General features: G+C 30.2%; 1 protein-coding gene across 1 annotated transcript in view; it reads right to left on the bottom strand.

Moving 5' to 3' along the window:
• LOC122719189 (RNA polymerase II elongation factor Ell) overlaps positions 1-16279 on the bottom strand; it is a 119826-nt gene that overhangs the window by 102546 nt on the left and 1001 nt on the right. The gene's annotated exons all lie outside the window — the stretch shown is intronic.

Genomic DNA, 16279 nt, shown 5'->3' with positions numbered 1-16279 from the left:
GTGTTAGGGTAAAGCAGTCTCTAAAGTAGTAACTTTCAAGACAAAATATAGAATATATAATGAAGATATACCTTTTACAGCCCTTGAACAAGCTGTAAATCACGCAAACTAGATAGAAGTTTACCGAAAGAAAAATATTGCCATTATATCGTGAAAATATTTTTAAAAGTCAAATTAGAAATTTCCCGCTGCGAGAAATCGTAAAAATCAAGTAAGAAAGTAAAAGTCCTATAAATTTATTCTATTTACAATATTTTTTTTTTTACTCATATTATAAATATTCACTAATTTATAGAAAATTTACAAATTTGTAAAAATTTATAAAAAGTACGTAACGTAAAAAGAAAAGGTAAGACGATAAAAAATCTTTCAGAAAATCTAAATATTTGTAAAAAATTTATTTATAACGAATTCTTTTGATTAAAAGAGAAAAAACTAAGAATTAAAAAATTCTTCAACATCGAAATCCCAACTTTAATTCATTTTTTAAATGAAAATTATAATTTCCACGATATAAATACGCAATTGTTACAGAAAAAAAAATATACAAATTTGCATAAATATCCAAATTTAACGAAAAATCAATTTCCATTCATATTCCGAATCAATATCCAAATTAAAATTCTTCCAAAGCTGAAGATTAAATCGAAATTAAATCGATAAACTTTCGAATTTTATTCGAGAAGTAGAAAAACTCGATTCCTCGGGGACAGCTTTCTTTCTTGGGCTGGCCAATGATAAGACGATTTTCGTCGATCGAACGAGTTCTCACGATTAATCGTATCGTCGCCGCGTCATGCACGCCGTGCGGTATAGCGCACCGTAACTTTCATCGATGGCGAAAAAATGGTAAGTGAGCGGTCAGAGAGTGAGCATTAAAGTGAACGACATAAACCGTGACTTTCGATCGTTAGCCTCCACGTGTAAATCATCCGAAAGAAATTTCTTCGAGCGCCGAGTGTCTCTTCTCCCCGACCTGTTTTCATCGAAAGCCGGAAGTCGAAGGAATCGATCCTGGGGAGTGCGCGCGTGCCACCGGTGATCACAATCCGAGAACAATAATCCGTGAAAGAGAAGAAAGAATTCGCGTTCTTCACGGATTTATCGGGGGAAATTCTCTCAGAGTTCTATCAGGCACACTCGGAGAGTAGCTGTAAGGGAGCACGGCAATTAAAAAGTTTCTCCGCGAAATATCTCTTTCCCCCTTCTTCTCCTCCTCCTCCTCTTTCGTTTAATCGCTTAATTCGGCCGGCTACCATGAGCCATTTTTACGTAATCGCGCGAGGATTTCGAAGAATTTCCTGGGAATCGCGGCTTCAGTGAATGCGGCTGAGAAAAATGGCGGGAAACGAGAATTAATTATATATAATTCTAAATCTTGAGAATCGCTCTTTCTTTCTTTCCATCTTTTGTCAATGTTGGCGCGTTTTAATGGCACGATCCTTTTTTACGGTTATTACTGTTAATGCTAAATTTGTTATACGAATCTTACCAATTAAGACTCGTTGAATCATTAAACCAGCAAATACAGAACTTTAATAAATGTACATTGCATTTTCAATTTGTATTTATTAAAAAAAAAATTTTTTTCTTTTTTATCGGGAATATCCTACCATCCTTGTCTTATCACAATTTGTATATAAATGAAATAAGATAAAAGAACGAATGATTCTTTTTTTTAAATAATCAATCGTTTCTGTCTTTCATCTCGACAAAGTAAAAATAGATAGTTTTGTATAAAAAAAAAAAAAAAAAAAAAAAAAAAAAAATGTAGGTCGACTCGGTAATTAAAAGTAGTTCTCTGTAATTCGATAATCTGGATAAGGTATACATCTGTGCATCGTATGTTTCATAAATGAATTATCAAAGATATTGCAAAGCCTATATACTATATCCTAGGAGGGGTTGCACGGAAAATTTTATTACCACGCCTAGGGTGCCCTCAAGGGTTGTAACCCTAATCGCCTCTTTGATTAATTTTTCGAAAATTGATCGTCTGGATATGGCCATTTTCTCGCCAATATTGATGTTTTAATACCCGAAATGAGATGGATTATTTTAATAATCTTTATTGCACACTTTTATTAAGAATTAACCGATATGTTCTGCCATTATGTTTTTCCATAGTCAAGAAAAATTCAATGGATTATCAATATCTCGAAAGAGATACAAAAAATTTAATATCTTTAAAAAAAATTAAATTAAATATTTATGGAATCGAAGCTTGAAATATTAATTTACAAAGAAATAAAAAAAAGAAAAATCATTAACATTGAATTAAAATTTTCTTTCGAAAGAATTGCAAGACTCCAATGTTAATAAAATTTGAATAAACATCCAGGAAAATTGAGAATCAAACTCGGCAATATAATGGGATTCTAAAAAATCCTATTATACTAAATATCGTTTCATGTCATTGAAATACAAGATAAAAGAAAAGAAAGTTTTGTCTTAATCCTATTAATTACTGAGTAATGTTAGCTGGAAAATCTATGCTTTCAGTTAAGCTTTTCTGACTAATTAATGTTAGGTCAGAGGATTTATTTATAGAAAAAGATAGTTAGAAAATGTATTCCATGTGAATCCGTCTAATGTCGAGTTTAAGAGGACTATCATTACAATATAATAGAGGTTGGATAACTCGTTCGAAAATCGATATCTAAACTGAACATTTATGGAAGATAAAGCCATCGAAATTTAATTCTAACATAGAATTTTAACAAACATAGTAAAGAATGGCCGGGAGGATCAAGAATTAAAATAAAAATTTTCATAAGTTTCACGATATATCAATATATTGCTAAACAACAGAACCAATTCTGATAGAGTGCATCCACTGCAAAATGATCAGATATTACAATTTAAAGAATAAAAAAATAATTTTTATTCTTCGAATGTTCTTTTTATTCCTGATTCTTTTATCTTTGTCAATTTAACAAGGAATTTTTATAAACACACATTAACCTAGATTCTCATACTTAATTATAAATCTATTAGTATATCTATTATTGATAGAACTGATCCAATTTTTTTATTATTCATTCTTTTTTTTTTTAAATAAAACGTAAATACCGAGAGGAGGCAACTATTTGTATTTATAGCGATCGTTCGAAGTAAATTGCGCCGCTAAATAAATCTGATCGTTGCATGCAAAAGGGTTAATCGACGATAAACCATGGAATCTTCCTCTTTTTTCATTTTTAAACAGCTTCTTCCTCTGTTCGACAAATTCGCTGATTATCCGACGCGACGTAACTCTATGCTAGATGAAGTTCCATGAAAACGACCGGTTAATTACGTTTCATCGGAAAATGAACGGTGTATAAAACGATAAATATACGTAATCCGGGCAGAGAAAGGTCGTACAATGTAACGAGCATCGTTTCAGTAGATAATCGTAGCTCGATAAATACAATCTAAAACGCGTTAATTAAACGTTTCAATTATCGTTGTCACTCGTTGACAACATATAAATACATGTAACACCATGTATCTTTTATCTTTTTCTTTTTTTCAAATCGATGCAAAGGATAAAAAGAATTTTTTTATTTAAAAAATATATATTTTCCAATAAAATCCCGAAGATTATTTAAAAAATATATACGATTATTGATAAGATATTTTTCAGTTTTTAAACGTGGAAAGAATAATAATTGAAACGAAGAGTGGAAATCTTAGCTATTTCACAATTTGTTTTTAAAACTCATTTAATTAATACTCATTTATCCGAGAAACAAAGACAGATTAGATAACAAAATTTTCATTGCTAAATTATTAAGTTTCGTTTAAGATTAGTATCATTTCTTATTAATTTATTGTATATCTCTATACAAATTAATATCTTATCTTAGAATTTCAAATAAAAAATTTTCATACAACATCCTTTATTGATAAAAGCCGATTGGAAAAAACAAAAATGTTAAACAATCAAGAAAATTCTTTCAATAAATATCTTTATCAAACAAAAAAAAAAAAAATATGAAATTTCTATCAGGATGAGTTTGCTTCAGAAAAAATTGTAATCTTTCGATCGTGGAATATAAGAAACATGTTGTTAATATTACGAATTTTTAAAATACGAATTTCATTATTGTATTCTTTTCAGATTTGAAATTCAAATATTTGATATTTATATATATATTCAAAAAAATTTCTTTAAAAAATTTAAAAAACGATAAAGATTACAAACGTATAAATAATGAAACACGTAATAATTGAAAATCAAATGATTGGTCTTAAAATTTAGAAAAAAAAATAAAAAAAGGAAGAAAAAAATCTGAACTAATTTTCACCGAAATTTTAAAAGTTTATCAATAGGAAATCGAGCAAATATATTCCTGCAATATAAAATTTACGATAAATAATACAATATCGACAATACAAGCTTCCAAACAGTTTCCAAATAATTTGGATTAAAAACTGAAACGTGATCGAAAATCTTTCTATCCGCCACCTCGGAATAAATTTCCTTTACAATTTTCTTCGATTCTCGGAGCGCGAGCAATCAACGATTTCCTGTTGCAAGTGCAACGGCCTTGAGACGAACTCTCACACCACCCCGACGTCCTTAGAGAGAAAGGACGTCCCGGAGGCCTTCCTCGGAGAAAGCATTTGCCTCGTCGAATATACGCTCACACTCACTCGGTCTATCGCATCGAAATTAATGACAATTTCCCTTCGCCGATCTTTTTAACGCGTTCCGGAATATCCGCCACGAGCTGTGGTGGTGGATCATCACCAGCTTTCGATCTTTCGCCTTCTTTCGCCCTCGATGTCACCTCTTACTCACTACTCGATTATTCGATTTCCGTAGCTCCTCCGCTTTCCCTTACCGGTTCAATTATCATCGGATTATATTTTTTTCGATCGAAAATTACCAGCTCAATTCGATTCTATTTTTTCGAGCCCAATTAATTTGGAGAGAACGGTGAAAGTGCGGACGGTATGGTTTGTTGATTCCAAAGTGTCGATTTGGAATTTTGTTTACTCGAATTATAATCACCGAACATCGTTTTCTCCGTGTGTGATGATCTGTGTGATCATTTCTTTTTTTTTTTTTTTTTAAATTAAACTTCTAGACTATGCACCGTGTTTGATTCCTTTTTGGAGAAATCGTTCTTTTCTTTGAGAATAATTTGTAATATTGAAAAATATTGTTTGAACGATTTCCAGTAGTTTTCAAACTATTTCGAAATACATTGCTGAAGTTCTCCTCGAATCAGCGTCAGAGAAAAGAATTTTTCTCGGCATTAGCGACTTTTCTTGAAAAGTCGCGAAGTCATTAGCGCATCGAAATGAGATTCACGATTTCTTGATTACGAGTTTTATCTGGAAATATCCTGGAAACGTGACTGAATATATTTGCTCGACTTTTCATCGTCGTTTATTTAAAAATTTCTAGGGAGACTCGTTTTTCTCGCATTTTTTTTTTTTTTTCGTAGATTGTAAAGGGTTGTTAATCGATTCCAGAAGCCAGACGTATCGATTTCCATCACGTCGAAATTGGCCATGGCCTCGAGGACGATGCAATCTCGCGTTTTCCCTCGGTGCAGCTGCAAGGACGTTGCTTTCTCGATGAAGTTTCAATCGCGTTACAGCCCCATCAAACCGCGCCAGATGGAGGCGAACGATGAAAAATATGTGAGAAACGCCGATAATGGAAACGAAAGGAAGGAAGGCGCACCCTCCGTTTCGAATTTTCTTCGAGAGGAAACTATAGAGAGAATATGAGATCTCGGTATAAAGAGGAAACGGATTACGTAAAACAATGTTTCCTAATATGGGAGATATGATCCGAAGTATGTGCAGTATATATTTTGGACTTGAATATTTTCTTTTTCATTGAAAATTAATGATATATATATATTTTATTATCAAGATCAACAACTTGTAGGTTCAATTGCATAAAAAGGTCCAAGAATTCGTATCATCTACATCTTATTACAATCTTCTCAAATTGTACTGACATTTTACTTACATAGTTTTTATTAGCAAATAAATATTTAGCACTTTTTTTTATGCTAGTATTTTAATTCTATCCATCGAATTTTATTATATAAAACCATCCATCGCGCAATAATTACGTATGAATTTTAAATTCTCGCGTTATGAAATAAAACGGAGAAGTCTTTATTAAATAAATTATTGCGTCTTATAAAATAGAACATTATGATTTGCAGAATTTATATTTTAGCACGATCGATGTGGATTCCGTATATGTTACTTTATATTTCATTTTGTTGATTATATCTTAATAATGCGAACATTATTTGTAAAGAAAAAAGCTACGTTTTATTAATTAACCAAAACCTACTTCTGCCATATAGACAAAGTGAGCGCGAGCTCACTTTGATTTACGTCTTTTTCGACTTACGGCCCGCTATTTTAGAACCAATTAGAACGTAAATGCGGGATATACCGGTAAATCACTTCCTCGTTGTTGGAACAAGATTTTTCCTACCAAGGAAATCACAGTCAATTAAATCCTCGAGATACCTTCAATCCCAACCTCGAACAAAAACACCTCGAACATGTCGTAATTCATCTTTCCCAGATTTATCCTCTATTTATCCTCTTCGAGAACAGTTTTCCTCCACGATATTTCCCGATCTTTTCGGATCAGGAAAGAACGATCGGCTTCGATCGAGGAGGAAAATTCGTATTCGTAAAAAAAAAAAAAAAAAAAAAGAAAAAGAAAAGGAATATCGGAGGGAAGGGGGTGAATTTTCGAGCACGAGGAAGAAGGGAGCCGGATGAAAACATTCTCTCGAGGAGGGGATTCGGAGTTTGAGACGTGTGCAGCCGTGGAATAAAGAAGTCGCGGGCCTTTTTCATCGCGCTGTTCAAGCTTTGCAACTGCATTCCATGCCGCGCCACTTGCACCTTTTTTACCGCGCTTTTACGCGCCGACTTTACGCGGAATTTATAGTTACAAAGGCCGATACAATGCAATGACGTCTTGACGCGTGTTAAATAGTATATATGCGAGGCGGACCATGGCATTCCACGGATTATTTCGCGCGCGGCGATCGTGAATCTCTACTCGATATTCGTTAAAATTTATCGGGCGAGTCCCTTTCGTCTTTTTCACCGATAGGGTTTTGACACGTGATCGCGCGAAGAAAACTCGTTTGGCCGCGAAAGATAATTATCTATTCGCTGAATTTTATTAGTCGGAGTTAATGTGTTTTTAGTTAATTCATTTTGTTGTTTTAACCCTAGAAAGATCGAAGTTCAAGTTGTTACAATAGACAGGAAAAATAAAGAATTGAAATGAGAAATTGAAATGAGAAAACTTTTTTTTTTCAAATTTCATAAACGGGCTCATATATATATATATATATATATATATATTATACTTCGATTAAATTTTTCAAAAACTTTTTTCAAAAGAAAGAAAAAAGAGTAAATCAGCGTAAAATAAATAAAATTTTTTGAATCTATATACTGGAATAGTTCGACAAGCAAACAGAGAAAACGCATCGAATGGTAGATGGTTCGATGAAAATTGATGTTCCTTTTCACGCTTGACTTGCGTGCGAAATAAAAAATCGTCGCGTTGAAAGAACGCGTGGGCAAAGATATTCATCTATCGATGAACATCGATAAATAAATCTTTCGAATTGCTATCATTGTGGACACTATATTAATTTTATCATTTATCTTGCTGATTCTATCGAAAATGTTAGAAATTTCTACGATATTTAAAAAAAAAAGGTGTGTAAACAATTTGTATTAATTCCATAAGAGATAAAATTAATATTAAAAAAATATTCATTTTCCATCAAGATAAAAACAATATAATAGATAATGGATAATAAAGGATAATGTTATAATACCGATAAATAATTCTTGTATTAAATGTATTATTCGATGAATGCGATCATAACGTAATTAAATATTCCAAACGTAATTAATTCACCTCTATAACAATCTAACCAATAAATATTCGCGTAGAGATCCAATTACCAGCTCTTTCGGAAATATCCCATGTGCGATACGCGTTTGTTATTGTTCCATTTCGCATACGAATTGATTCCGCGTTGAATATATACGCGAGTCCAGAGAATAATTTGAGCTGAACGATCGGACGATGGAACACGGAATCGTCGCATGAATTCTACTCTCGTGGCAGCAACTCTCCCTCCCCCTCCCCTCTCTCCTCGATTTCTCTGGCTCCGCACAAAATTTGGTGAAAACGCTTGCTATCGGTCGAATATAGCACCACTGAAAATGCAATTTGTCGGAATCCGTGCGAATTCGAATCGAGCGATTATTGCAAACGACGAGCAACAATTTACTCGGAACCAACCAGATTAGGGATGTTTTTCTTCAATGATCATGCGAGAGATGAATGAACGACGAATTTGTTGTTTCCAATTCTTGTTCTATTTATATTATCTTCTTCTAGGTTTCTTTTTTTTTTTTTTTTTTTTGAATATAAAATGTGTGTCTGCTAAGTTTAATTCGATTCGTTTAATTTCCTTGTTGTGTATATAGTAATTAATAATAATAATCTCGACACAATAAAATATTTCATAATACACTTGTATTAATGTCCATATAAAATGATTAGGCAATTAAAAATTTTCTTATATTATTATTATCGTATCTTTTCACCGTTCTATCTTTAAATAAAACTAGATATATACAAGTACAAAAACGTATATAATAATTTTAAGATATATTTTTTTTAAATATCATTTATCTCTCGCGATACATTATAAATTTGTTTTTGCAATAATTTGAAAAATGAAGAACAATTTCATTTCAAAAATTAATCCTTAAAGAGATCAATATATATATATATATATATATATTTTTGTACGGCACTAATTCTGACTTCTTTCTAAGCCTTTTGTAATTCTCAGTTCATGCTTGGTTCAAAGCAGGTGGACGAAATCTTCCATTCGAGGAAACCGAATGAAAAGAACGATCAAAGGAACTGCGTAGAACTAAATAAAATGAAGGTCGAGAGAAGGGAAAGGAGGGCCGCGAGGTCTTCAGAAAAGAGAGTGGCCCTTATTTCTATGTGAATCTCGTCGTATGCACGTGAAATGGGCAGGTGGAAGGAAAGGTTCGTTTCCAAAGTATCGTTTTAGGTGATTCAGGTCGGACAAACGAACTTGACGAGCAAGTTCACTTTCTGTCGTCATTCGATACAGCTTAAGCAGTTCGTTTCACCTTTTAGAATATTCGAAACGTGATTTTTTTAATCACGAATTTACCGTCAGTTTTTCAATCAATTGAAAGATTTTTTTTTTTTTTTTTTAATAATTCTTACGTACAATTTATTTATATATAGTAAGTAGTAAGAGAAGAATTTTTTTACTTTTTATTATATAAAATATAATTAAAGATTATAGATTGCATAGCTTCGTTGTTTAGCAAGTAATGATGTAAGTCGTTAAATTATATGATACAGATATATCCACTTACTTTTATCCTTTTATCTCTCTTTATGCACTATATATGGCGTAATAATAGATTAGTGTATGTCCTTTCAAGGTTATATAATAGCAACGATCTTATAACCAGATTATAGACAATAATACACTACCAGGTTTTAAAACCTATAAGAAGTGATTTTAGTGATTTTCATTAAAAAAATCACATAAAATACATCGCTTCAAAAATAAAATTAAAATGCATTTAATTAACTAATTCTGAATTTTTCCTTAAAATTTTTGAAAGTCTAACTTAAGGATTAAAACTTAAGGATTAATTAGAAAATAAAATAAAAAAATATAAAAATTCTATTCTTTTTATTCTATTTCTGATTTTTTTACGATTAAATTTTATGGCTAATTCCAGAATTCATAAGAATCCATCAATTACGCGATACTTGACGAGGTAGAAAACGCGGCATTTAGCGAGGTACTGTTTTAGATGCTGCAATAAGAGCTGTACCAACGCTGAAATTTTAAAAGAATAAAATCTGCATATAATTGAACCTCATGTTCGAACGTCTATTGTATTCTCAACGATTTTCTTATCAACATTTTTCTCTTTCAACGAGAACGGTACTTTTACACGGTATCATCAACGACGCAACACCAACATTTAGGCTTGAATCTCAAAGTGTGACTTAATATATGTATATCGCTTGAACTTTATGCATCAGTTTTATTTAATTACGTAACGAGCACACGCAACGCTGATTCTTCGCGTGTAATTTCACCTCTATTGCACATAAATTGCATGGCGTATCTCGCATCTCTCTCTTTCTCTAACTCTAGAACGTATATCTATCTAACTTTCTTCACTCTTGTCGATCGATTATTCTCGAAGAACGATATAATTTGCGACCCTATCCTTTCTTTGAATATTCGATCGAAGTTAACAATTAACCATACCATCATCAATGATCACAATCGATTTTTACAAACGATAAACAATTCAGTTGATCAAAATCCGAAAATTTTGTTCGACGTTCAAATTTTTCTTATCATGTTTTTCAATATAATTTTATTTCCCTTTTATTTTTAATGAATACGCGTAAAAAGTAATTAAATTTCAAGATTTACCATTGCCATTTCTATCATCTGTATTTAGAAAATATATTGAAAGGAAAGAAATAGATAAAAAATAAGAATTTAAAAAAAAACCACAAGATCAACTTTTTAATCGTTGACATTATTTCTTAAATTATTTGCTTTTCCGGACAGAGAAAGGAAGAAAGGAAGGAAGAAAGAAAAAAAGAAAGAAAGGGGGGAGAAAGAAAGAGAGAGAGAGATTCATCTTGACCATTCACTTTCACTTCGCGCAATTTATCGCAGACCGCACGCTAAACTCTAGATTTGCCAACGCGATTCGTCGATTCCAATGCTATAGAACGCAGTGCGATGGTGCGTACACGCGTGCTATTTCACCGCCTTGCAGTAATGACACTGACGCGCGTGTAATTACATTTCCGGAACGCGTTCGAGCGCCACGGCGTTGTTAAACTTCGCGCGGCGCATGCGTGTGATACTTTACAGATCGCGTTACCTAATCAGGTCTGATAAGTGTGCTCGTCGAATGATCAAGATGACGAAGACGATTATATACGAATAAATTTCGAAACGAGAGAAATCAAGGTATGAAGAAAAAAGTTTTAAAATATTATGAAATGTAATTTTTAAAAAATTTTTTTATTTTCTTTTTTTTGCACTCATTAAACTTTTCAATTCGTACGAATTCTTGATACATATCTTCAGTTGATAATTTAATTAACAAAATATCAATTAAATATAAATTTAGAATCATTGTAACAGATAAAAATCATTGTGACAGATAAAGTGTTGGAATAACAAGATATTTCTGTTATTTAAATTAAAGAAAAAAAATAATGAAAGAAAAAAAATAATGAAAGAAATTTAAATCTTTGATTGTTTGAGTTGATAAGGTCAATAGTTGAGCAAATGTTAAAGGAAGAATCATAGAAGATACGATATTTTTGTTAGAAAAACTTGAAGAACATGTTTTTTAAATTATCACAAGAAAGAAAATTCTTAGATCAATAATCACAAAATATATTTTTATACTAGTTGATAAATTAAATTAACAAATTAATGTTTTAACATGTTTACCAATAATATCTTGAATTTTTTTCTGGAAAAATTAATATTTTCAAAGAGAACTAACAGTAGAAATAAAAGATTAATGAAGACATTCTTTTATTACTTTGAAGATATCAATAATGTGTATAAAAATAAAATAAAATGATAACACTAAAATCTAATCTTTTTCCAATTTAAAATAATATTGAACAAACAAACGAGTTTGATACAACAATCTATGGTAGCATAACAATTTATGTAACGTTTTGTTTGGTAAGCAGTAGATATATCTTTGAATAAAATATACGTAGTATTTGAATATTTGAATAAAGAAAATGCTAAACAATTTCAAGCTTATGTAATCTTCACGCTAAACCTTTTATAGATTTAACAAGATAGGTAAGGTCTTGAAACAATAGAATATTTTGCTTTTTATATCAAGTTATAAAAAGAAAAAAAAGAACGAATAAAAATTTAAAATTATGAAAATACAAAATGAAATTTATAAAATTTTAAATGAAAAAAATAATAACAAATGAAATAAACAGAGGGGGAATCCAATAATGAAATAGCAACAAGAATGGTAATAGTAAGGAAATCAGACAGTAAGAAAGGAAGGGTTGAAATGAAATAAGTTTTATTGTTATCGACAAAATAAAGATGTCGCCACAAGGAAAGATGTGTTTCTACGAGACACATCTGTTTCCTAACCATTGGCAAAGCTACCTCGATCATACGTATTGCTACTTGAAAACCAACGTGCAGAAGAATCATGTCTTCCGGAACAGAGAAACTTAATTCAAATAACGTCGAGAAAGGCCGATTTCTATTTCAAGCGAGCAGCGCTTCAAAGCATAACGAGAAATACGAACGAGATGAGAAAATCTTCGATGTGGTGAATGCGGAATCATAATAATCGCGATGAAAATAGGGATCCATTCAAAAAAACTTCAATCAAAAAAAGAAAAATATCCTCACGTCCATCGTTGGCAAAAGCCAACGTTTGCTTGTATTCCGCGAAGAAACTGTCTATAATCGTCTAAACCCCAACGCTTTCTAAATGTTTCGCTCGTTAAAAATACGCGAGCGTTATTTCTCACATCGAATTCATATGTATCATTCAATGCGGCTATGAAAAATTGATTTATTTTTGTTCTTATATATAATAATTGAGTACGTGTGATTGTTTATTGAAATAATTTGGTATTCAATGCTTGAAAATTAATGTGTGTTTAATATATATATTTAAAAAAAAAAAAAAAAGATTTCTTTTCAGAGAAAAAAAAAACTGTTTTTTAAGATTTTTATAAGATATTTAATATATATATTTCGTTTTCTTCATCTAATAGAATTATTTTTCTTCAAAAATATTCGCATCTACGACTTTCTAATTATTTCGAATGAATCTAGTTTTATAGTTCTAAAATTATAGCGAAACCATTGATCAAATACGCTCGGCAACCGGTTAATGCGCACGACAGGGACTATTTCACGACGTCTTGATTCGAATCACGAGGCAATACTTATTCTTGGTTTGTAAAATTTCCAGCCGTCGGCGCGGCCTGTTCCCCTGGATCGTTATTCAAGTTTCGAAGAACAGCTGTGCTACTCAAAGGGGGCCCCACGCCTCTTTTCTTATGGGGTTATGTGCCACGTACCCAGGTCGAACTGGCCTCTGGGAGCCCGGAAGGCCTGTGAATCTTGCGTTACTTTTTAAAGAACTCTGCACCACGTTCATGTTTAATCTATGCTTTTTTTTTCCTCAAAAAAATTTATACAATCTTTACTTTATACAATCATTAGAAAAAAACAAAAATTATTGTATCATTGTTTACAAACGCGTGATTTAAATATTTAATAATCAAGCTTGAAATAAAAAATATTACTTTATTTGAAAAGAAAATGGATGTCTAAAGAAATTTCGAATAATGTTAAAATATTAATTGTTAATTTATAATTCATCGTCAAATAAATTTTATTTAAATGAATTAATTTCATCTTCAAGTATCTACTGTGATTATAAAAAATTATGCAAAAAAATATTAATGAAAAAATCAAATAATTAAAATGAATTGGATATTCTTTGTTTAAATGGTCAAAAACATTTATATTTATTATACTCGTTTATATAAAATTTATTTTAATATTCAAAATTAATACCATTGTCAATATATAAGGCGTCTTTGGCCTGAATTATTTGATGGCCATAAAACTACATTGCAATTCTCTTTTGTCGTTCAACAGCCATACGTATAACCATAGATACATGACACTTGACCGCAGTATTATGCAACTGTACCCGAAAAAAAAAGAGATTCGAATCTAATACACGTGCTGTATTTCAAAGTAATATCGTAGGCTTTTCTTATTTTTTTCGCTATTTATTATATCTTTCGAATTATTTACTCAAATAATATGAACTGATTTCATTGTAAAAAACATTGCATTTTCCACAAATTAGAACATTCATAGTTTTATTTAACGCGTTAATTATCATACTGACCACCAGTGGCGTTGCGGTAGCCACTAATGAGCAGTAACGGAATTAACTGAAATATTTGAACTAAATAAACGATTACATACTACTTTTAATGTAAAATTATTATATTATAGATTATTTTTTATTATTTTTTTTTCGTACTATACAAATATAAAAATGTATGAATTTAAGCAAAGAAATTTAAGCAAGAAATTGTTAAGACATATCTCAAACTTTAAGAAAAAATTCTCTATGAATTCACTAAATGAATCAGAATATTTAAAAGAAAACAAATCAATTATTTAAAACATAAAATATTACAAATTATAATATTGAACGTCGTAAAAGCATATATTTATCCACACGAAAAATCATGCTACGTGCATAATGTAACTGCTTCCTGATGTGGAACAAATAAATGCTTTGTCGCATTCCAATTCCAATTGCAATTTCGTGAATTCTTTATGTACATCGTTTATCGATTTGTAGATAGTTTGTACTTACTAAGCAAAATTTTTATTATATATTTTATTATATATTATTATATATATTTAAAATATAAATGAATTATTTATTTCTATTTTTATCTTAATTTAATTTTAATTTTTATATATAATCACTAGATTATGTAGCATTCATAATAAATAAAAATAAAAACAAGAAAATTGTAAAATATTTTACATTTCAATGTTATGCAAAGTTGATCAACAAATAATCGTGAAAAATTTGCAAATTATTGATTAAGAAATTGTTTTAATTTAAAATTTGTAGGATAATAAAATAAAAATATTTAAATATTAAAATATTGATTTTTATGTATAAAAAATTTATTTATAAAATCAAATATAATATGCATATATACATATGTGATTCAACTAAATAATGTGGCTAAAAAAAACGTGATTATACATATTAAAATAATAAAACGTTGAAATATTCCTAATCAAAGATAAGGAAAACTCAAAAATAATTTTTTATTCAACCAACGTATAAGTGATAAATCATTGAACTGACAAGCGACAAGAGTAACATATGGAAACAGAAGATTCACATTTTAATTTACCAAGTTGAAAAAGTTATCATAAAATTCACATAAACTAAAATTTCAAAGTATATATAAAGTTTTGAAATTGCATTAATCAAATCGATTCATAAATATGTTCAAATGACATACGATCACAAATTAAAAAAAAATAAAAAAAAAAAAACGATAATCCACATAAAATTCATATAGATATTTTTATGTTTTCAATTTTTTTCTTTTTCACTTTAATTTGATTTTTCTTTACATATATATATATGCATATTAAGAACAAAAGTATATAGAAGCTTTCTATATGACTGGCTTTAATATAGATATATTTTGACAAAGGGCATACGCCCCTTTGACGACTTTACTTTCGAATCTCGTCTAAGAGGTTAGAATTTGTCAGGAAATATAAAACTCGTTTAAATTGAGACGATTTTTTCATAATAATAGCAACATACTTATATCATTTTTTCCCTGTCTATTTTTTATTATATATATATTCTCTTATATTCTCTAAGCTAATCTATAAGCAGATAAACGTGAATATATTTATGAAATCAAAAACCTAAATGATGGTCAAACATAACCTTCATGAAAATACAAAATTATTATTGTAGCGAAAAAAAGATATTTTAGAACATTAGCTATGATGAAGAGAATTAAAAGAAAGTTTTACAAAAATCACGCTTTGCAATATTAAAAGCAAATAATTTTTAAAGATGTTTCAAATAACACTGATTTTAATGAATTTTATTAAAAATTAGTATACATGAACGAATAAATCAATGATTTAAATAAATTTTCTAAAATTTCCGCAATCTGAAAATGAATCAAGCAAGTGAATTGCCTTGTCAGTCCCCTTATTACGTAATGTCATTGTCAAACCATACGGATATACTGTAATGATGTAGTCGAGCGTAATTTGATGAAAAAGACACTTTTAATTGTTTTAAATTGAATTGTATTCGATTTTTTTTCTAACCGTTACAAGCTAAGAAGGAAAAACGTGGAGCACTAAGCAGCTGCTAACAAGCCAACGTGGCCTGATATCTTAGTTCTGATATTTCTTTCTATTGTTTCTATCGATGCTATAATAATTGTAGATTCAAATAATAACGTTTATATTAATTTCTGTGAACAAATATGATAATTCTTTGATCGTATAGTAAAGAAATTTTATACGAAATATGGCAAGCGACTGACGATCGGGTGTCTCTTTTCTTGGCACGA

Source organism: Apis laboriosa, unplaced genomic scaffold (genome assembly GCF_014066325.1).
Source record: "Apis laboriosa isolate Shangri-la unplaced genomic scaffold, ASM1406632v1 scaffold70_cov154, whole genome shotgun sequence".
NCBI classification, from domain to species: Eukaryota; Metazoa; Arthropoda; class Insecta; order Hymenoptera; family Apidae; genus Apis; species Apis laboriosa.
This window is presented reverse-complemented; position numbering and strand designations above follow the sequence as displayed.